Raw genomic sequence first — 23610 nt, forward strand, 5'->3', positions numbered from 1 at the left:
GGCGCAGAACAGCGGGAGGCGGCGCAGGCCGCGGCGGGGCCTGCAGCGGCCACCGGCCCCGCGAAGCGGCGAGGCGGGTCCCGGAGCGGCTCAGCCTCGGGCTTGACGGCCGGGGGCGGCCGGGGGCGGCCCCTCGACTACTTACCGGGGGAGAAGAGCGCCGGGTAAGCGGGGCCCCGGGCCGGACCGCGGAGATGCCCCAAACTGACACGGCCGCCATCTTGGAGACAGTGAGCTTCGGCCGGGGGGAGGGGAGGCGAGGCGGTGGAACAGCCGCGGGGGGAGGGGAAGTGTCGCGAGGGAATGGCTGCCTGGGGGAGGGCGCGGGAACAGCCCGAGAGCTAGGCGAGCGGGAGGGGGAGGAAGGGGCAGCGCGGGAGGGGGACGGCCGAGGAGCGGGAAGAGCTGGGCCGAGAGCCGGGAAAGGCCGGAGGGCGGGGCGGGGCAGGAGGGAAGAGCCGGCCGGGCGGATCACGTGGGGCCGGTACAAAAGGCCAAAGCCAAAGTGGGAGGAGGACTGGAGGAGGCCGGCGGTCGGGGGCGCCTGCTCGCCCCTCTAGCGCGGTTGGGCCGGGCCGATAGCCGGGGCAGGAGGTGCTGTGTCCCCATTGCACAGCTGGGGAAGCAGAGGGTCGCGCCGGGGTGGGGAGGCATCGGTGCGGCGCGGAAATCCGGTAGGATCTGAACTCTGATGGCGCCTGTGTTTACCGTCACCGAGCCTCCCTCCGCACCGCGGTGCCCGCGCCCCGCTCCCACAGCGACTCCCCGGAACCGGGTCGGGAGCTGGGGCGGAGGGCGGGGAGAAGGCCGCCTCGCTTCATCATTCCCTGTCTGCGCGCATCTTCTCCCCACACATCCACCCCTTTGCGGGAAAATAGTAGGTGCGAGGAGGAGGGGAAGGGTAGAAAGTTGGATGCCGTGTCGAGCCCTTTCACCACAATGACCTCATCCTCCCTACCCCAGGAGACTTGTTGGACCTCACCAGAGCCATCTTTGTAGGGACCAGCGAAGGCTCGGTGGTGAGATCCGCACAGGTCATACAGCTGTCTGGTGGCACACTTCTGAGTTTGGAGCCTCCATCTGTCTAATGCCGACGCCTGTCTTGTACCCGTGCCCTACGCAGCACTGCTCTTGTCCGAATTTATGGCTGAGCTGCGGACTGGCACTTTTCATGGCCTGCCTGTCCTCTACTGGCTGCATGGATGTTTCTTTGTCTGGTCTCTCTTCCAGTTTAAACTCCTGAGGCAGAGACTGAGTCATACTTTTTATTAGCCTGCATTCCCTGGAAGGGCAGTAAATGACAAATGAAAAGACATACTAAATAATTGATAATCTTGTGTGGAAGCGTTTTCCTGCCACTGGACCTTTTTATCTGGTAGACTATTCTCCCCAACACCTCCTCGTTTTATCTCAGCTTTACCTTTTAAAGTGCACCTTCTCGCTTACTACCTTATCGTCTACTTCCTTTTCTGAACTTTTGTAGTTTGACCACTTGCCCTGTTTTTCGTGTGGCAACGGTTGTGTGGCCTCATCTACGTCTTATGAATGCATTCCCAGGTATAGTCTCTTCTAGGATGCCTCTTTGCATCTCTAGTGGCATAGAGTTGTGCAAGCAGTACAGACTCCAAAAAATGTTGCTAGTGAATGAACATTATTTCAGTTACTAAGAGATTGAATTTCCACCCCCCAAATCAAGCCCTGCCTTGTTTATACCTCAACCTATACTTTCCTGTCTCTATAGCTTTTCTCCACTCTAATCCTTAGCCTTATTGTTCTATACCATAGACTGTCTAGACCATTCAATAATAACATAACAACTTATATTTTCAACTCAGTATCCTACCACTGACAACTGCTAACGTCAGTGTGATGTGGTGAGATTTACTGAATCACCCTTAATCACCTACTGCCAAGCCCCATCCCCAAATTAGGAGAGAAATTTGGGGATAGAAAATAATCTATTAGAATATTTTCCATCCTAGATGAATCAGATAGATGCAGTCTCAGGTAAAATAAGAGATATTTGTAATGAAAATACATTTGGGGGGAAGAAGTGGGGGAAATTCTCTTTTCGAAGAGTAAAGCAATGTTTTTATTTCCCAAAGAGGACAGATAAAGTCATATTAATAGAAAGAAAATGAGTTCTTCATGAGAGACTAGTGTGTGGTCTTCAGAAGAAAAATAATACAGAGATGAGTTGTGTTTGCTTTTGGTTAATTTAGAAGGAAACTAGCCACAGGCATTCCTGTGAAAAGACCAAACTGGAGTTTAAGCACACAGTAGCAAGAATTTAAAACAATTTGCAACAACAAAGCACAGTTTAGCTTTTCAAACAGCTTCTACAGAGACTCTTTGCTTTACATTTGCATAACTTAATGGCACATTCAGGCGGTCTTCTCAAAATAAAAGATTTGCAACAAAGACATATTAAGGTCTTCATCTTTTGCATGTTAAAAAACAAAATCCACAGTACTGGGAGGACAGCTTCTCTTTGGTTCAAGCTTCCTCAGAATTCAGCCATGCAGAGCTGGCAGCTAAAAGTTCTTCCCCCTTCCACAATTCGCTCTAGGAATCCCTGCCCTTTCAGTAGTATCTGTTATAAACTACAGTTTATGCAGAGTCCAGCTAAGCCTAAAATTGGAAGGCTGCTCTATCCTTGTTTCAACAGGAGTTTTTAGTCCATTTACATTTAATATAATTACTGCTGTATTTAGATTTATACCTGCCATCTTATTATTCATTTCCTTTGCCCATTTACTTTATATCCCTTATTCTCTTATTTCTTGCCTTTTGAATTAATTTAAATATTTAAGTATACCATTAACCTCCTCTATCAGTTTATTAATTATACATTTCTAAAGAAATCTTAGAGATTACAGCATTCCTGATTGACTTATTACACTCTAATATAAATGATTACTTTTACCACTTTCCCCCAAATGCTAAGAGCTTAGAGTAATATTGTGCCTCCACTTACCCCTTCCCCTTTTGTGTTTATTGTCATGGATTTTAATTGTGCATATATTTTAAACCATACAAGGTTTTATAATCATCGTACAGTCAATACTCATTATATTCGCCTACATATTTACCCTTTATGTTGCTTCTTGTTCCAATATACATTTATGTGCTTATGACTGGAATTTTTTTCCCTCTGTTTGAATATTCCTCTGTTCAGAGCAGGTCTGCTGGAGACAATTTCTCTCCATTTCTGTTTGCCTCAAAACTTCATTTTATCCTTCGTATTTTTGCTGGGTATAGCAGTCTCGTTTAGCAAGTTTTTTTCAGCACTTCGAAGATCTCCTCTGGTTTCCATCATTCCTTTGTTACTCCTTTGGAAAGTAATGTCATTTTTTCCTCTGGCTTCTTTTAGTTTTTTTGTTTTTTGCTTAGTTTTCAGCCATTTTCCTGTGATGTGTCTAAATATGGTTTTCTTTGTACTCATCCCACTTGGGTCATGGGATGAGTGCCACTTACATAATCCCTTCAATTGGTAGCTTGATATCTTTTCTCTGTTTTAGAAACATCTTGGTCACTATCTCTTCTTACGTCTCTTTTCCTTTTAGGATTTCATGTACACCTATGTCAGAATTTTTCATTGTTTACCATCTGTATTTCCTATTATATTTTTTGCCTCTTTGTGCGTGAGTCTGTACATTTTGTACGCACAATTTAAATCTTATCTTAAATCTATGTATTGAGTTCTTAATATTGATCATTGTATTTTCAAGTTCTAGGATGTTCATGTGATTTTTAAAAAAATAAAATTTAATTCATTTGGAGAAATTTTCCATCTTTTTATTTTTCTCCACTTTTGCCAATACTTTCTTGAACATCAGTCCCAGCTATTTTAAATCTCTTCCTGATCATTACAATATCTAGATATTCTGTGGGTCTATTTCTATTACATTTTCTTTCCATTGGTTTTTGGGTTTTTTGTTTGTTTGTTTGTTTTTTAAACTAGCTCTTGGCCTGCCTGGTAATTTTTAATAGACTGCCACACATTAAAACTATAGAGGGGGCTTCCCTGGTGGCGCAGTGGTTGAGAGTCCGCCTGCCGATGCAGGGGACACAGGTTCATACCCCGGTCCGGGAAGATCCCACATGTGGCGGAGTGGCTGGGCCTGAGAGCCATGGCCGCTGAGCCTGCGCGTCCAGAGCCTGTGCTCTGCAACAGGAGAGGCCACAACAGTGAGAGGCCCGTGTACCGCAAAAACAAAACAAAACAAAAAAACTATAGAGGCTCTGGATAATATTATCCAGATAATATTATCTCCTTTGCAGAGCCCTTAGGAGGACTGAGCACCTTAATAGATCAGAGACTGAATTAACTTATTGTTTTCACTGGATCATTGGTCTGCTGTAAGTACCCCCACCATACTCAGAACCAGGAAAAGTTTTAAAACTGAAAAGGTCTGTCCCTCCTTCTGATTAGAAGAATGTTTGAACAAGGCTTTGCCTGATGTATCAAGATATAGTTTCCAACACTTCCTGTGTATCAGAATCACCTGAGTACTTTTTAATAAGTAAAGATTCCAGGATTCCAGGCCAAACCTACTGAATCTGAGTTTCTGAGAGTGAGATGAATTTGACTCTGTGTTTTAAAAAGCTCTCCAAGTAAGAACTTCTGCTCTGTCCATGATTGATTACTGGGGACTGGATTTATCCTCCCCTCTTAAATGACTAGAAAACCTGAAAAAAGCTATATGGAACAACAGTTTTTAGACATTGGGCAATAGACAGTGTAGGGCAGTGATGACTGAAGCAAGAGAGGTACACAAGTGGAACCATCTAATTGCCCCAGCCTACTGCATTGAGACAGTGTCCAGGCCTCAGCCCAGAGCCCAGCAATATGCTGAGTTGAGGATACAAAGATCACAACTGAGGGAGAGCAAGGTAGCTAACATTTGCAGGACAGAGAACCAGAAAGGGGGAGGATGTATATATATATATATATAATCCCAGGTATCTGCAGGGTCTGTGGATGGGTATTAATTTGCACATGTTTGAGAACAAACTAATTGGGGAAAGAACCACCAAAAAATGACAGGTAAAACAATTCCCAGAGCTCCCATGTGGGTGGAAATAGTGCCTGTTTCCAGAAGCCAGAATGGAAAGAGCTTTCAACACTGTTGGCCTTGGGTAGAGTCCTCAGGAGGGTATCATCTTAGTACTGAGGATGAATTTACCCTATATTGGGGGTTAGCAGAGAGATTTGAAGAATAATGGCTGGAATATTCCCAAATTGAATAAAAACTGTAAATCCACAAATTCAAGGGAGTTTAATGAACACCAAGCAGAATAAACAAAATTATAACCTCACCAAGGCACATTATAGTAAAGTTACTGAAAATCAATGATAAAGAGAAAAATCTTAACCTTTGCCAGATTAAAAAAAACACATTACATATAAAGCAACAAAGGTAAGAATTACATTAGACTTATCTTTAGAAACTATACAACCAAGAAGAAAATGAGAAAAAATAACTTTAAATTATTGAAAGATTAAAAACTCCATCTGAAATTCCTTAGTCAGCAAAAAAAAAAAGAATGTCTTTTAGAAATGAGGGCAAAATAAGTTTTTCAGACACTCAAAGAAAAAGCTAAGACAGTTTATCCCTAGCTGACCTGAACTGCCAGAAATGTGAAAAACATTTCTTCAGAAAGAAGAGGAAAGTATATATCCTTTATTAGATGGAAATGTGTGTTTGTAGAAAAGTATTAAGAGTACTGGAAATGAGAAATGTGTGGATAAGTATAATGTTTTTAAATTAATCTCCTTTATAAGATGATTGATTTGAAGGCAAATTAAAGACAATGCACTTGGAGTTTAAAACTTATGTAGAATTGGGGCTTCCCTGGTGGCACAGTGGTTGAGAGTCCACCTGCTGATGCAGGCGACACGGGTTTGTGCCCCGGTCCGGGAAGATCCCACGTGCCGCGGAGCGGCTAGGCCCGTGAGCCATGGCCGCTGAGCCTGTGCATCCGGAGCCTGTGCTCCGCAACGGGAGAGGCCACAACAGTGAGAGGCCCACGTACCGCAAAAAAAAAAAAAAAAAAAACTTATGTAGAATGAAGTGGATGATGGGGTTGTCTAAGGAAATGGGAGTAGCTGTCACAGGGTTTTACACTGCACATACAGTGGTATAATATTTGCAGGTAGACTGGGGTAAGCTAAAGATGCATATTGTAAACTCTAGAGCAACCACTGAAAGGAACAATAACAATAAATCTGAGGTATAGCTAATAGGCCAATACTAGAAATAAAATGGAGTCACAAAATTACTCAATCCAGAAGACAGGAAAAGAAGAAAAAAAGCAAAGAACAGATGAGACAAATAGAAAACTATAGCAAAATGGTAGATTTAAACTCAACCATATTGGCAATTATATTAAATATATATGGTATAAACATCCAAATAAAAGGTACAGATTATCAGATTGAATAAAAGCATGAGCCAAATATGTAGTGTCTATAAGGAATACATTTTAAATAAAAAGACACAGATAAGTTACTATTAAAAGAATGAGAAAAGATACACCATGCAAACACTAATCAAAAGAATGCTGGAATGGCTGTATTAATATAAAAAAAAGGTAGATTTTAGATCAGGGAATATTACCGGGAATAAAAGTGGATATTTTAGAATGATAAAAGAGTCAATTCATCAAAAGGACTTAACAATCATAAATGTATATAGAACTAATAACAGACCTTCAAAATACTGAAGCAAAAACTGATAGAAATGAAGAGAAATAGACAAATTACAGTTAAAATTTCAACACTCCTGTACCAATAACTGATTAAAAAATCAGTAGAAAGAAAATGAGTAATGATATAGAGTACGTGAAGAACATTGTCCACTAATAGAGATTTATAAAACATTGTACCTAACAACAGAAGAATCCACATTTTCTGCTAGTGCACACAAAATATTCACCAAAATAGACTATATTCTGGATCATGAAACAAATTTTAATATATTCAAGAAGATTGAAATTATACACACTGTGATCTCTATCAAAAATGAAATTAAGCTGATATTAATTACAGAAATGTATCTGGAAAATCAGTAAATGTTTGCAAAGCAAGGAACACGTGGGTCAAAGAATAAATTACAAGAGAACTTAGAAAGTGTTTTATTGAATGAAAATGAAACATATCAAAATATGTAGAGGCTAGCTAAATCAGTGCTTAGAGGGACATTTAGAGCACTAAACAGTTTTATTAGAAGAGTGGGAACAAATCAATTAATGAAGCATCTACATTAAGAAATTAGAAAAAGAAAAGCAAACAAAAACCCCATAGTAAATAGAGGGAGGAAATAATAAAGAGTTGCAATCAATGAAAAGCAGGAAAGCAAAAGAGAAAAATCAATGAAACTAAAAGATGGTTTGTTGAAAAGATTTAAAAAATCAATTAAATTCTAAGGAGACTGACCAGGAAAACAAAAAGAGAAGACATGAATTAACAATATAAATAATGAAAAGAGAGACATAACCTTAGATACTACACACATTAAAAGAATAAGGAATAATATGAACAACCTTATGCCAAAAAACAGTTGACAACTTAGATTAATGTCATTCCTTGAATGACAATCTACTAAAGGATATACCAGAAGAAATAGATAATTTGAATAATCCTACATCTGTTAAAGGGATGGAATTTATAGTTTATAAACCTTCCACAAAGATATTTCAGGGATATATGGTCTCACTGGTAAGTTCTACCAAACATTTAATAAATAAATAAAACCAATTCTCCATAAATTCTTCCAGAAATTTGAAGGGGAGAGAATATTTCCCAACTTATTTTCTGAGGTCAACATCACTCTGATTGCAGCACCAGACAAAAGCATTACTAGAAAAGGAGTATCCTTCATGAATGTGGAAGCACAGATGCAAAATTCTTTCAAAATTTTTAGCAAATTGAATATGACTGTATATAAAACAGATAATATATCATGGCCAACTGGGTTTATCCAGGACTGCAAGGCTGGTTTAACATTTGAAAATCAGTTGAGGTAATAATTCACCATCCTAGAAGACTAAAAAACAAAAAATCATATGATCATCACAACAGATACAGAAAAAGCATTTGACAAAATCCAACATCTATTCCACACAAAAATCTCTCATCAAATTAAGGATAGAAGGGAATCTTTTCTCACCCTGATGAAGAGTATTTTTTAAAATGTAAAACTAGCATGATATTTAATGATAAAAGACCAATACTTTCCTTCGGAGACATGATCAAGGCAAAGATGCCTGCTGTCACCACGTCTATTCAACATTGTGCTCTAGATTCTAGCCAGATCAATAAGGCAGGAAAATTAAAGGGCATTTAGATTGGAAAGAAAGAAATTAAACTTTTATTCATAGATGACATGATTGTCTATCTAGAAAATCATACGGAATCTACAAACAACTGCTAAAATTAATGTTTTTCAAGGTTGTAGCACGTAAGATCAACATACAAAAAAAGCAAGTGTTAATGATCTGATTTCAAAATGGGCAAAGGATTTGAAGTGACTTTTCTCCAAAGAGGATATACAAATGGTCAATAAGTGCATCAAAAGATGCTCAACATCACTAATCATTAGGGAAATGTAAGATCAAAACCACAATGAAATACCACCTCACGCCCATTAGGGTGTCTACTATAAAAAATAACAAACAACAGAAGATAACAATGTTGATGAAGAGGTGGAGAAATTGGAACACTTGTGTGTTGTTCAAAATGTAAAATGTTGCAGCCACTGTGGAAAATAGCATGGTTGTTCCTCCAGAAATTAGAAATAGAAATACCATGTGATCTAGCAATTCCACATCTGGGTGTATATCTAAAAGAATTCAAAGCAAGTTCTTGAAGAGATAGTTGCACATTCGTGTTCATAGCACGAATAGCTATGAACTATTATTCATAGCATTATTCACAGTAGCCAAGACGTAGAAGCAACCCAAATGTCCATTGATGGATGAATGGATAAATGAAATATGGTCTATACGTACAATGGAATATTATTCACCTTTGAAAAGGAAGGAAATTCTGACTTCTGCTACAGCATGGAAGAACCTTGAGAATATTATGTTAAGCAAAATAAGCCAGTCACAAAAAGACAAAAATTGTATGATACCACTTATAATGAGGTCCTAGAGTAGTCAAGTTTATAGAGACATAAAGTAGAATGGTGGTTTCCAGGAGAGAGCGGGAGCAGGGAATGGGAAGTTATTATTTAATAAAGAGAGTTTCAGTCTTGCTCTGGAGATGGATGGTAATGATGGTTGCACAATAACATGATGGATGTACTTAACACCACTGAACTGTACATTTGAAAATGGTTAAGATGGGGAATTCCCTAGTGGTCCAGTGGTTAGGACTCCATGCTTCCATTGCTGGGGGCCCGGGTTCGATCCCTTGTCAGGGAACTAATATCCCACAAGCTGTGCAGCATGGCCAAAGGAAAAAAAAAAAGGTTAGTTGGTGAATTTTATGTTATGTGTATTTTACCAGAGTTAAAAAATAAATTGTATTTCTATATACCAGCAACAAACAATTGGAGATGAAAATGTAAAAAAAATATATTTTACAATCACATCAAAAATATGAAATATTTAGGGGTTAATCTGACAAATAATGTACAAGATATGTTTATTGAGTACAAAATATTGCTGAGAATGTTAAAAAAGCCCTAAGAAAATGGAAAGATATACCTTCTTCTGGACTGGAAAACTCAATATTGTTAAGATGTCAATTATCACCACATTGATTTATAGATTCATTGCACTCGCAATCATAATCCCAGCAGGATTCATTTCTAGAAACTGACAAGCAGATCCTAAAATTCTTTTGGAAATACAAAAGATGTAGAAGTGCCATGCAACTTTGAAAATGAACAAAGTTGAAGGAGTTTTTACTGCCTGTCTTTACGACTGTCTAAGTTTTCTCATGCAGGGCACATCAGTAGTAATAGCTGCCGTACTGTCACATAGGTCTGTTGTGAGAGTTTAAAGTTGCTATAGTTATAGCACTAAAATAGTCTGCATTATATAATAAGCACAATTTTTAGTATTGTTATTATTGTGGTAGCTTAATGTGCATTTCCCTGGTTACTAGTGAGATCGACCTTTTTTTATACATTTATTGGCCATTTCAGTTTTCTTTTCTGTGAAGTTCTTGTTCTAATCTTTTGCCTATTTTTCTATTGCATTGCTTGCATCTTTCTTAATTCTTTATATTTTCCAGGTCCTGATACATGTCAGTTATATATGTTGTATATTATTTCCCCTAGTTTTTAGCTTGTCATTTCACTTTTCTTAGTGGTGTCTCTTGGTGAACAAAAGCTCCTATTATTAATTTACATAAATATGTCAATCCTTTCTTTTTATCATTTGTGTGGTGATAGTTTGAACCCTTGTCTTGCTTCTAATCTTGCAAAAGAAATGCTTTCAAATTGAGGGTGATATTTGCTATAGTTTTTGAGGGTGCTCTTAATAAGAATGAGGAACTTACCTTCTATTTCCATATTGCTAAGAGTTTTTAACATTACCAAATGCTGAATTTTGTCAAATGCTTTTCCTGCAACTAATGATATGATTGTTAATTTTCTCCTTTAACCTCTGAAGGCAGTGAGGGGCAATGATTATTTTTCTAATGTTAAATCCATTTTGCATCCTGGACAAATCCAACTTGGTCATGATATATTATATTTAAAAAATAACAGGATTGGGCTTCCCTGGTGGCACAGTGGTTGAGAGTCCACCTACTGATGCAGGGGACACGGGTTCGTGCCCCGGTCCGGGAAGATCCCACATGCCACGGAGCCGCTGGGCCCGTGAGCCATGGCCGCCGAGCCTGCGCGTCCGGAGCCTGTGCTCCGCAGTGGGAGAGGCCACAACAGTGAGAGGCCCGCATACCGCAAAAAAAAAGAAAAAAAAAATGGAGGATTTACATAGGTAAATTTTTTAGGATTTGTGTGATTATGTCCCTGAGTGAATCTTGTCTATAATTTTCCTGTCTTGAATTATTCTTTCTTATTTTGTTATCAAAGTTATGCTTGCCTCATGAAATGAGAAAGGAGAGTTCTTTCTTTTTCTATTCTCTAGATAGTTTTTTTAAGATATTTATTTATTTATTTTGGCTGCTCCGGGTCTTAGTTATGGCGTGCAGGGTCTTCGTTGTGGCATGCGGACTCTTAGTTGCCACATGCATGCAGGTTCTAGTTCCCTGACCAAGGATCGAACACAGGCCCCCTGCATTGGGAGCACAGAGTCTTACCCACTGGTCCACCAGGGAAGTCCCTCCTGATAGTTTTATAAGGTAAAATTATTTGTTCTTTAAATATTTGGAAAAATTCACCAGTAAAACCATCCAGACCTAGTGTTTTCCCTGTGGGAAAATGTTTGCATACTGATGCAATTTCTTATAATGGTTGTAAAATTATTATGGTTTCCCATCTTCTTTAATCAGTTTTGAAAACATATTTTTCTAAGAATTTGTCTATTTCATTTTCATTTCAGGAAGTTGTTTATAATATCCTTTAATATCCATGTAATTTCTGTAGTATCTGTAATTATTTTTTCTTTATTATTCTTACTATTGTTTATTTTTGCCTTCTCATCTTTTTTTCCTTGAACATTATTGGAGAAAATGCTATAAACCTTTTCAAAGAAACAGCTTCTGGATTTGTTGATCTCTATTTCTGTTTATTTTTTAATTTCCTTAATTTTCATCTTTATCAATATTTCTTTTCTTCTATTTACTTTAGATTTATTCTTTTGTTTTTTATCTAACTTCTTGAGGGGATACTTTTCTTCTTTTCTAATATAAGAATTTAACACTGCTAAACAATGGTATGTAGTATTTTTATCATTTTCAAGATAAAAATATTTTTCTGAGTTATGTAATATTGTATTTGTTAATTTTCAAATATAGGGAACTTTTCCAGTTATCTTTTTATTTTTCATTCCTAACTTAATTAAGCTGTGGTTAAATAACATAATTTGCATGATATTAATCCTTTGAAAATTTGTTGAGAATTGTTTTATGGCCTAGTGCATATGATCAATTTCATAAGTATTTCACCGTGCTTGAAAAAAAAGTGATATTGGAAACCAATACTCTATGTATGGCTGTTGGATCAAGCTTCTTAACTGTGTTGTTTAAATCTTCTGTTACCTTATGATGTTTTTCTCCTGCTTGATTAATCCATTATTAAGAGTAACGTAAAATTCTTTACAATGATGATGGATTCGCCTATTTTCCCTTGAAATTCCAAGTTTAAAAATACAAGTGTGTTTTGAGGCTATGTTATTAGGTTCACATACACATAATTGTGATATCATTCTTGGGAAGTGAACTTTTTTATTATTATACTGTGGTAAATAATCTCCAATAGTACTTTTTGCCTTAAAGTTTATTTGGTCTGATTGTAGCTTACATTTGGTTGGTATTTGCCTGATATATCTTTTTCTACTCTTTCCCTTCAACTCTCTGTATACTTATGTCTTAAAAATGTCTCTTGTAAGCCAACTAATATCTTGACTTTAAAAAAAATAGTTTAGGGCTCTCCTGGTGGCACAGTGGTTAAGAATCCACCTGCCAGTGTAGGGGACAGGGGTTCAAGGCCTGGTCCGGGAAGATCCCACATGCCGCAGAGTGACTAAGCTCGTGCGCCACAACTACTGAGCCTGCACTCTACAGCCCACGAGCCACAACTACTGAAGCCCACAAGCCACAACTACTGAAGGCCGCACACCTAGAGCCTGTGGTCCGCAACAAGAGAAGCCACTGCAATGAGAAGCCCGTGCACTGCAAGGAAGAGTAGCCCCTGCTTGCCGCAACTAGAGAAAGCCGGCATGCAGCAACGAAGACCCAACACAGCCAAAAATAAAATAAAAATAAATTAAAAATAAATAAATTTATAAAAACATAGTTTAATATTTTTTCTTTAACTAGAGCACTTAGTCTATCTATTTTTATTTGTATTTACTTCTACTATTTTATTTTGTGGGTTTTAGTTATCCTATCTTTTCTATACTTATTTGCAGTTACTTTCTTGCCTTATTTTGAATTTTTTAAGATTTTTTAAAAATTTACTGAAGTGGATGATAAATATCCTTCTTTTAGTTGTAATGCCAGACATTTTAATACATATACTTGTCAAAGTCTAAAGTTAATATTTTTATCATCTTGTTGAATGGCACAAGAATCCTAGAACAGTTAAACTGTGATACCCCCGTTCTTAGTATACTTGGCATTTTTTTCATGTGTATTGGCTCTTTTTTTTAAGTCCTCAAAATATTATTGTTTATATAGTTTTTTAAAATATTTAGTTATTTATTTTAGTTATTTATTTATTTTTAAAATTTATTTCATTTATTTTATCTTTGGCTGCATTGGGTCTTCGTTGCTGCGCACCGGCTTTCTCTAGTTTCAGCGAGTGGGGGCTACTCTTTGTTGTGGTGCGCAGGCTTCTCATTGTGGTGGCTTCTCTTGTTGCAGAGCATGGGCTCTAGGCGTGTGGGCTTCAGTAGTTGTGGCTCGCAGGCTCCAGAACACAGGCTCAGTAGTTGTGGCTCACGGCCTTAGCTGCTCCACGGCATGTTTGATCTTCCCGGACCAGGGCTCGAACCCATGTCCCCTGCATTGGCAGGTGGATTCTTAACCACTGCACCAGCAGGAAGGCCCTTATTTATTATTCATTTATGTATTTTTGGCTGCGCCAGGTCTCAGTTGCGGCCCTCGGGATCTTCGTTGCAGCATGCAGGCTTCCTGGCTGCAGCATGCATGCAAGATCTAGTTCCCCGACTAGGGATCGAACCTGGGCCACCTGCACTGGGAGCGCGGAGGCTTACCCACTGGACCTCCAGGGAAGTCCCTATAGTTTATATAGTTGACGTTTGTTTCGAATTACCAAATACTTACAATTTCTCTGCTCATCACTCCTTCCTGAATCTCAGACCTTCCATGCAGAATCATTTCACTCTGCTTGAAATATATTCTCTAAAATTATCTTTAGTGAAGATCTTTTGGACAAGGTATTATCCCTTTTTTTCTTTTTACTTTAAAATAATTTTCATACTTTTATTTTGAAATAATTCTCATTTACGGAAGAGTTGAAATGATAGTCCAGAAAGTTCCACCATAACCTTCACCCAGCTTTCGGGAAGAACATCACAGAGATGGTGTGTTCCTCTCCTGGCATCACATCAGAGGCTGCCTTATATTAATGTGATGCATTTCTGATGATGTTACGCTTGATGGCTTAGTTTAGGGGTTTTCTTGTCTGTAAAGTTACAATTGTTCTGTTATCTACCCTGTTGTTAGAAGCCAGTCACCACAATCCTGCCTGCATCGCGGGAAGGGAAGCTTCACCTCCTGGAGAAGGATTGAAGAACGACCAAGCATTCAAGCAATGATTACCCTCCAAAGGAGGAATGTGTGGTGGCAAGGGCACCCCTCCAAACTGCAAATTGTGCTGTAAATTGTGCCTGTCACTCTCACACGGCAACCTTCCTTGGCTCCCGATCACCTATGGAAGAAAGGCCATGCTTCTCAGTGAGACCTGCAGAGTTCACCTGCTAAGCACATTTTCTTGCCCTCCCCATCCTCTGCCTTCCTGAATTACTTGTAACATATCAGATATGCTGTGTTTTCTCCTATCTACATGAGTCCACATATGCAGTTCCATTCTGACTGGAAAGTTCTTTTCTTGTTTGTCTCTCTGAGGCTGCAGGCAATTACATTGTTGATCCCCGCCTGTTGCTAACAGGCCATTCTACCATTCTATGTGGGCAGCTAGCTGTCTGCTGTTGGGTGACTGAATACATGGTAAGATCAGAGAGTCCTGAGAAGATAAACCCATTACCTTTCTTCTTTCAGTGTGGATTGATTTTCTAGGTTAGAAGTAATATTATTTGGGAGTATATGACAGTATAGTGTTCTGTAAGTCCCCAGATGATGGTGCTAGAAGGACAACAAAGAAAACAAATCCAAATTCAGAATAAGTATACATCCTTGTGAGGGTGGATTCCTGCCCACTTTGTAACTGAGGAGATCCCGTGGTACGTAATCGACCTACTACCATGTAACATCTGTTTCCCTTGGGAGGTGGTACCACATTAGGGGCACAGGATTGCTGCTGCTGGCATGTCGGGCACTCAGCAATGGCAGTTAGCCTATGATACACAAGGCTGGCTCTGGTGAGGGCAAGTCCAGATTGATGAGGTTTTGCACAGCTTCTGTCTTGACACCATTACCACTTTATTTACGAGCAAGCACTGAAATGGTCGGACAAGGAGGCTGACCAGCATCTGCAAAGTGAGTTGTCTTGCCAAACTGATTATGATGAGCCTTCTCCGCAGTGGAGGACTCTTGGTGAACATTTACCTGTGCACAAATTAGTTGCACACTCTTGGCCCAAAGCTCCTCACTAGCAGTCTCCCCATCGTGGTCATTCCAAGTCACTGGTTGTCCAGTCAAGACACTAGCCTTTGCCCAGGAATTGATGGAGTTTCTTAGTTCAGGTTAATCTCTTCTTCTGGATGTAGAGGACAAGGAGATGTGTTGCTTAATGTTCATGCCACTGGGAGGATTTTTCTGCTTCCCTGTCCTTCAGGACAACTTCTGAGAGGGGCTACATCACAAACAGCATCTCTAAATGAAGCTCAAAATAGTTTCTCCTCAGTCAATGACACAATAGTGTCCACGGTCAAGCAGGGGCCAGCGTGTAGCATGAGCGGACACACAGCAAATATGATCCATCTGCTCTTTTTTTAAAAAAAATAATTAATTAGTTTGCCTGCACCAGGTCTTAGTTGCGGCATGCAGGATCTTCATTGTGGCATGCAGGATCTTTAGTTGTGGCATGCGGGATCTTTAGTTGTGGCATGTGGGATCTAGTTCCCAGACCAGGGAATCGAACCGAGGGCCCCTGCATTGGGAACGTGGAGTCTTAACCACTGGACCACCAGGGAAGTCCCAATCCATCTGCTCTTGAAACAGTTATCTTTCAGGACCTGTTCAGGCATAGTCCTTATTATACATATTTATTCCTTTTTTTGATGTAGCACCTCTGGGCAGGAGTAGTATAACAGCTAATTGGACCAGCTAACACCTGGCCCACGTAAGGCAGCATAGGTTACATGGTGTCTAACGGCCCAGTTGCAAGTCAAAAGCTGTTTCTTTTTCTTTTTTAAAAAAAAACCTTTAAAAATTTTATGATAATAATAATAAAATAAAAAATACAAGAACTCTTTCTTAAAAAAAAAAAAAAAAAAAACCACCTCGCCTCCTCTAAGAACCTGAGACATTTCCCGTGAGCTTGCACATCACTTGTTACTGGGGCTCTGTAACCTCCTGATCTGCCCCAAACACACTGATGAAAAAAGGCTGAGGGTGGGGGAAATCACCAGCCACACATATCTGGTCCTCGTCCAGGTGTAGTTAGAGACCTCCCTGCAGGCCGGGATGATTCTAGCATTCAAGGTCCTTCATGATCTGGCATTGTCTGTTTCTAGAAATTCATCTCCTGAACTCTGTTACATTCATCCTTCCTCCAACTTTTGAGCATTTAAAAATGGATCTTAGGGACTTCCTTGGCGGTCCAGTGGTTAAGACTCTGCGCTTCCCCTGTGTGGGGCATGGGTTTGATCCTTGGTCAGGGAACAAAGATCCCGCGTGCCATGCGCGTTGTAGCCAAAAATTCTTTTAAAATAAAATAAACGTGGATTTTTAGAAGGACCATTGCAATTCCTTCAGGAAAAAACTGTTTTAAATTAGTCTGCCAATGTCTATAAATCCTTGATTAAGGAAAAGGAAGTTCTGAGCAAAATGCCAGTGATTTTGCTTACTGTCTTTTGAAAGAAATTTTTGTTTTGAAATATAGCAAACGAAGCTATAATACACAGATAAATAATATAAAACACATGTACCATTTACAGAATAATGATATGGTGAACATCTACATACACATCTCTCCCTCTCTCTTTCTCACTCACAGACACACACACACCTAAACATACTCAGGGTAATAAATAGAATATTTACTGGTACCTTTAATATTTTTCCTCCATTTCGCCCTCCCCAACTTCCAAGTAACCACTATTCTGTGTTAATAATTTCCTTGCTTTTTTTTTTACAGTTTTCCACCTATGTTTGTATTCCTAAACAAACAATACATTGTTTTGAAAAACTGAGTATCAGAAACCTAGTTGTGTAAAGAAAGGGCCACTGTGACCTGGGAGTCAGTGGGTAAGGTAAGGTCATGGGTGAGTGTGGCCAAGAATCACAGGGTGCACCATGGTCAGGACAGCAGGTGGGGTTGGAGTACGTATGGACCAGGTATTGGATGCACAGCAGAAATCTGTCAGAGAGAGTGGGTTGCCCTGTATTTTCAGCTTCTATGTTTATGACCCACCTCTAGTGCTCATGAATAAATGAAAGCGACCACTTAGGTGGAGTGAACTAACTGTCTGGGCATAAAAAGAAGAGTGGAAGTTCATAACCATATGGTTAAGCTAAGTCAAGCTTACGTAAGAATCAGTGCCAGGCTCACTCTGTCCTCAAAAAGATGGTACAATGGCAATAGAGATCTTGGAAATTATAATCTTCAATATACTGGTCTTTTGAGTACATTGGATAGGTTGCCCTCACATCCAGGGTGTGGCTGTGATCCTAGTACTTCTTTCATGGTACTTCGTGGGATTCCCTTTACCCCTCTCCCATGTGGAATCTTCTTTTTCCTCATATCTTATCTGGTTCTCAGCTAAATCTTTTTTTTTTTTTTTCCTCCTTGAGAGCTTCTTGAGGAAAGAGTGCATGGGAGGCAAATTTGGAGGGATTTTGAAAGTCTAAAAATATTTTAAATCTATCTTCATACATACATATTAAATGAGCTGGGTATAAAATAAAATTATGCAAGAAAATAATTTTCTTTCAAAATCTTGAAGGCAGTGCTCTGTAGTCTTTTTACTTCCAGAGTTTCTAAAGGAAAATAAAAAACATTCATATTCCAAATTCTACCCTCTCTTTTCTAAAAACCGCCCCCACACACCATCTCTAGAAGATTGTAGAATCTTCTCTTTGTTCCCAGTGTTCTGAAATTTCACAGTGAGGTACCTTAGTGTAAGTCTTTTTAGTCAATTGTGCCAGACTCTACACCCCTGCCCAACTCTACACCACTGGGCAATTGCTCCTCACCTACCGATGATAGAAAAATTCAGGTTTCTAGATTTGTGAAATTCACTCAACAGGGCTTTTGATCAAACATCTTGTTCTTCAGTTCTGAGATTTTTTTCTTAAATTACTTTAATTGCTGATTTCTGCCTCTCCATTTTCTCTCTTTCTGGACTTCCTATTACTTAGGTTTCGTACTCACTGGACAGATCCTCTTACCTTCTCACCTATTCTCTCTAATCTTCTATCTCTTTGTCTTTTTTCTCCACTTTTGTGGAAATTTCCAAAACTGTTTTTCCAAGGAGCTCCTCATTTCTGCTAACATGTATTTAATTTCTAAGGGCTGTGTTTTTCTTCTCCTAGTGTTCCTTGTCACAGGATCCTCTTCTTATGTCATGAATGTGACACTGTCTTATCTCTCTGAGGACGTGAATAATAGTCCCCCCAGCCCCTGCCCACGTTTTTTCTCCTTGTGTGCTCTCTGATTCTCTAACTTGGGCTTTTTTTTTTTCTGTTTGATTTTGTATCTTGCCTCTTTTGCTCAGGATTAAATTCCAATTACTCATCCCCAGCCAGAATACTCCAAAAGTGATGTGTCCTTCTCAGGGTAACATCTCTGGAGGTATGTGAATTCCACTTACCCCTCATTGATGAAGTTCATTTTTTAAAACAACTTTGTTGAGATATAATTCACATACCATAAAATTCACCCATTTAAAGTATACAATTCAACAACCACAGAAATCACAATTTAAAAAGTGTATAATTCAATGGCTTTTACTATGTCCACAGGGTTGTGTGATTTCCACCACAGTCTAATTTTAGAACATTTTCATCCCCCTTAAAAATAACATACCCATTAGCTGTGACCTCTCATCTCCTTCCCACCCCCCATCCCACATCCACTTCACCAAAAGCCCTAATAACTACTAATCGACTTTGTAGATTTGCCTGTTCTTGACATTTCATATAAATGGAAGCATACACTATGTGGTCTTTTGTGACTGGCTTCTTTCACACAGTATAATGTTTTCAAGGTTGGTTTGTGCTATAACATGTGTCAGTACTTTGTTCCTTTTTATGACTGAGTAGTATGCCATTGTATGAATATGTCACATTTTATTTATCCATTCATGAGTTGATGGACATTTGGATTGCTTCTACTTTCTGGCTATTATGAATAATTCTTCTAGAAGTATTTGTTTGTGTACAAGTTTTTATGTGGACATATGCTTTCATTTCTTCTGGGTGTATACCTAAGAGTGAAATTACTGAGTCATATGGTAACTCTATATTTACATTTTTGAGGAAGTGCCAAACTGTTTTTGCAAGTGGCTATACCATTTTACATTCCCACCAGCAACCTATGAGGCTTACAATTCTCCACATCCTCACCAAAACTTGTTATTGTCCACATTTTTTATTATAGCCACCCTATAGGTTGGGTGCTTTAGCAGAATCTTACTGCTAAAGTAAGTTTTGGTTTCCCTAATGAGTAATGATGCTGAGCATCTTTTCGTGTGCTTAAGGGCCACTTGTATATCTTTTTGAGAGAAATGTATATTCAAATCTCTTACCCATTTAAAATTTGGGTTATTACTAAGTTATAAGCATTTTTATGTATTCTGGATACAGTCCATTATCAGACATAAGATTTGCAAATATTTTCTCTCATTTTTTGGGTTGTCTTCTCACCATCATTTTGCCCCCAGCTTTATTGAGATATGTGAAATATAACAATGTTTAACTTTAAGGTGTATAACATGATGATTTGGTATATGTACATACTGTGAAATGATCATCACAATAAGGTTAGTCAACACATCCATCACTGCACATAGTTATCTTTCGTGTGTGTGTGTGTGTGTACACGCTGAGAATATTTAAGAGATTCTCATTTAGCAACTTCCAAATAGTCTTCACTTTCTTTATGGTATCATTTGCAGCACAAAGGTTTTTAATTCGCATGTAGTCCAAATTATCAATTTTTTTCTTTCACTGCTCGCACCTTTGATGATATATATATATTTAGTAAGATGTGAATTCAAAAATATATAAAGGGTAAGAGCTAACTACACATAAAATTTTCTTAGAAAATATCAATATTTCTATACAGGAAAAAATGGAACTCTTACCCAAAATAGCGGTACAATTACGAATTTATGTAGCTCCATTCCCTCCATTTCTTTCAATTTTCTTATTCTTATTTAACAAACTTAATTTTTACAATTTCCAAGATAATTCCATTCATAAGCAATCAACAATATTTTCAACCATTAGTCAAAAGCATTGTAATACATTGTATTTTGTGATAATAAGACGAATATAGGGCTTCCCTGGTGGCGCAGTGGTTGGGAATCTGCCTGCCAATGCAGGGGACACGGATTCAAGCCCTGGTGCGGGAAGATCCCATGTGCCGCAGAGCAACCAAGCCTGTGCGCCACAACTACTGAAGCCCATGTGCCTAGAGCCCGCGAGCCACAACTACTGAACCCACGTGCTGCAACTACTGAAGCCTGCATGCCTAGAGCCCGTGATCCACAACGAGTAGAAGCCACCGCAATGAGAAGCCCGCGCACCGCAATGAAGAGTAGCCGCTGCTCACCGCAACTGGAGAAAGCCGGCACACAGCAGCAAAGACCAAACGCAGCCAAAAATAAAATAAATAAATTTATTTAAAAAAAAAAAACTTAAATACAAAAATGTCTTCTGATTTATATGTTCTGGAAAAAACCAAAAGTACAGACAGCATTATGGTTGATGCTCTAATATCCACTCCCTCCCCCGCTCCGCCCCAGCAGCAGTGTGGCTGGGGGAACTGAGCTCAGCTTAAGAGGGGCGTGGTCCAATAAGTGTTAAGGTGTTCTCGACCTGTTCCATGTTCTGTTCAAGAAGGGGCATCTTAAACCCTAAACAAAATGAAAACACAGCCTATGGACTGGGAAAAAATATTTGCAAATGATGCGACTGACAAGGGCTTAATTTCCAAAATATACAGATAGCACATACAACTCAATAACAAGAAAACAAACAACCAAATCAAAAAATGGGCAGACGAAGACATACAGGTGGCAAACAGGCACATGAAAAGATGCTCAACATCACTAATTATTAGAGAAATGCAAATCAAGACTACAAAGAGGTATCACCTCACTCCAGTCAGAATGGCCATCATCAAAAAGTCTACAAATAATAAATGCTGGAGAAGGTGTGAGAAAAGGGAACCCTCCTACACTGTTGGTCGAATGTAAATTGGTGCAGCCACTATGGAGAACAGTATGGAGGTTCCTTAAAAAACTAAAAATAGAGTTACCATATGATCCAGCAATTCCACTCCTGGGCATATATCTGGAGAAAACTCTAATTCAGAAAGATACATGCACCCCAATGTTCATAGCAGCACTATTCACAATAGCCGAGACATGAAAGCAAGCTAAGACGTTGGCACTTCCTCTTAATCCTTCTATGTATCTTTTGTCATCTGGCTCTGCTATTCCTCAAACTTCTTTCATATTCTTTCCAAAATTGTGCCTCTTTTCAAGAACCCTACCCCTGTTGGCAGACGATATTGCCTCCTGCTTCATGGAGAAAATTGGAATTACTCAGAGTGAAACCTCCAGATGTCCTGCCCCTGTACCAACTAACTTCTTTCCAGGGGGTTTCTCCTCCCTTTTGAAGCTAATCATTACACCTGTGGAGACAATTCCTCTCATCAATTGGAGACAATTCCTCTCATCAACTCAGGGATCTGAGTTCATCACACCGCATCTCCTACTCTTGCTTCTCAGCTCACAGACATGTGCAAATTTCAGCCATCTTACAAAATTAAGACAAAACAAAATGCTGTCCCTCTTTGACTCTTGTACACCTGCAGCTGTTGACCCTTTTCTCCTGCCCCTCCAGGTCAAGCTATTTATTAAGGGAGTGGTCTACGTTCATGACATTCATTGCATTGCCTGCTAGTTGCTGAACATTTACTGTGAGCTGGACGATTTACATACATTATCTCCAGTCTTTAAATCAATACCACTAAGTGGGGCCATCACTCCCATTTTGTAATGTATGAGGTGCCCGAGGCTCAAAAAGATTTAAGTATCCTGTTTCAGCTCAAACCACTTAACTGTGACAGCGTCGGGATTAGAGCCCAGGTCAATTTGAACACAAGTCGTGTTATTTGCTTTCTATCAGTGGTTCCCAAACTTGGCAGGACATCAGCGTCATGCCGAGACCTTTCAAAAACACAGGTTCTTGGGTCCCACCCCAAATCTGCCGAGCCACAATCTCCTGATGAACAGCCCCGGAGTCCAACTTCTTTCTTTAGCTCCTGGAACACCACTCTGCTCTTGGATTTCCTCCCTTCCTTTCTGACCTCTCCTTCCTTGTCACTGTCTTCCCTGTGATCTGGACACATCCTAAATGCTGGCAACCCTCACCTTGTTTTCTATCCTCATGCTCTTCTCACTCCAAACATTGTGCTTGAGTGATCTCATCACCTTCCCTGGATCTAATTGCTGTTTATGTATTAATTCCTCCCAAACTGGTATTTCCAGCTTCACTCAGCCTCACTCTCGGCTGATGGATCTGTAAGTCTGTATGTGAGAAATTGCCAGTTGACTATAACTTAGGTACCTTAAAACTCAACAGATCCGGGCTTCCCTGGTGGCGCAGTGGCTAAGAATCCGCCTGCCAATGCAGGGGACACGGGTTCAACCCCTGGACCGAGAAGATCCCACGTGCCATGGGGCAGCTAAGCCCATGCGCCACAACTACTGAGCCTGCGCTCTAGAGCCCACGAGCTGCAACTACTGAAGCCCACGTGCCACAACTACTGAAGCCCACATACCTGGAGCCCGTGCTCTGCAACAGGAGAAGCCACCGCAATGAGAAGTCCACACACACCGCAACGAAGAGTAGCCCCTGCTCTCCGCAACTAGAGAAAAACCCGCACGCAGCAACGAAGACCCAACGCAGCCAAAAATAAATAAAATAAAATAAATAAATTTATTTTTAAAAAACCAAAACTCAACAGATCCATAACAGAATTCATGATCTTTCTCAAAAAACCTGCTCCCAGGTCTGGCTTCATGGATGTCTTAGTCAGCTCAGGCTGCCCTAACAAAGTACCTCAGACTGGGTGGCTCAGACAACAGGAGTTTGTTTTCTTGCAGTTCTGGAGGCTGGAAGTCTGAGATCAGGGTACTGGCCTGGTTGGGCTCTGGTATGAGCCCTCTCCTTGGCTGGCTGCCGGTTGACTTTTTCTCGGTGTGTGCAGTGTCCCTCTTCTTATAAGGCCACCAATCCTCTTAGATAGGACCCCACCCTTAGGACCTCATTTAACCTTGACCACCCCCTAAAGGCCTTGTCTCCAAATAGAGCCTCATTGGAGGATAGAGAGCTTCAATCTATGAGTTCTGGGGGGACACAGACAT

The 23610-nt window shown here is 39.8% G+C and overlaps 1 protein-coding gene across 3 annotated transcripts in view; it reads right to left on the bottom strand.

Annotated features, from left to right (window-relative positions):
* The window catches only part of KAT6A (lysine acetyltransferase 6A), a 116968-nt gene extending 116709 nt beyond the window's left edge, over positions 1-259 (bottom strand). For 2 of the 3 annotated variants that reach the window (XM_027122910.1, XM_027122909.1), the window contains exon 1: positions 146-258. The gene's annotated coding sequence lies outside the window, so the exon portion shown is untranslated. Of the gene's footprint in view, positions 1-145 lie in introns of all 3 variants that reach the window. The other variant, XM_027122911.1, reaches the window with a different exon arrangement.
* Between the last annotated feature and the right edge of the window lie 23351 nt (positions 260-23610).

This window comes from Aethalodelphis obliquidens, unplaced genomic scaffold (genome assembly GCF_003676395.1).
Source record: "Aethalodelphis obliquidens isolate GAN/ISIS:26980383/991018 unplaced genomic scaffold, ASM367639v1 scaffold25, whole genome shotgun sequence".
Lineage (NCBI taxonomy): Eukaryota > Metazoa > Chordata > Mammalia > Artiodactyla > Delphinidae > Aethalodelphis > Aethalodelphis obliquidens.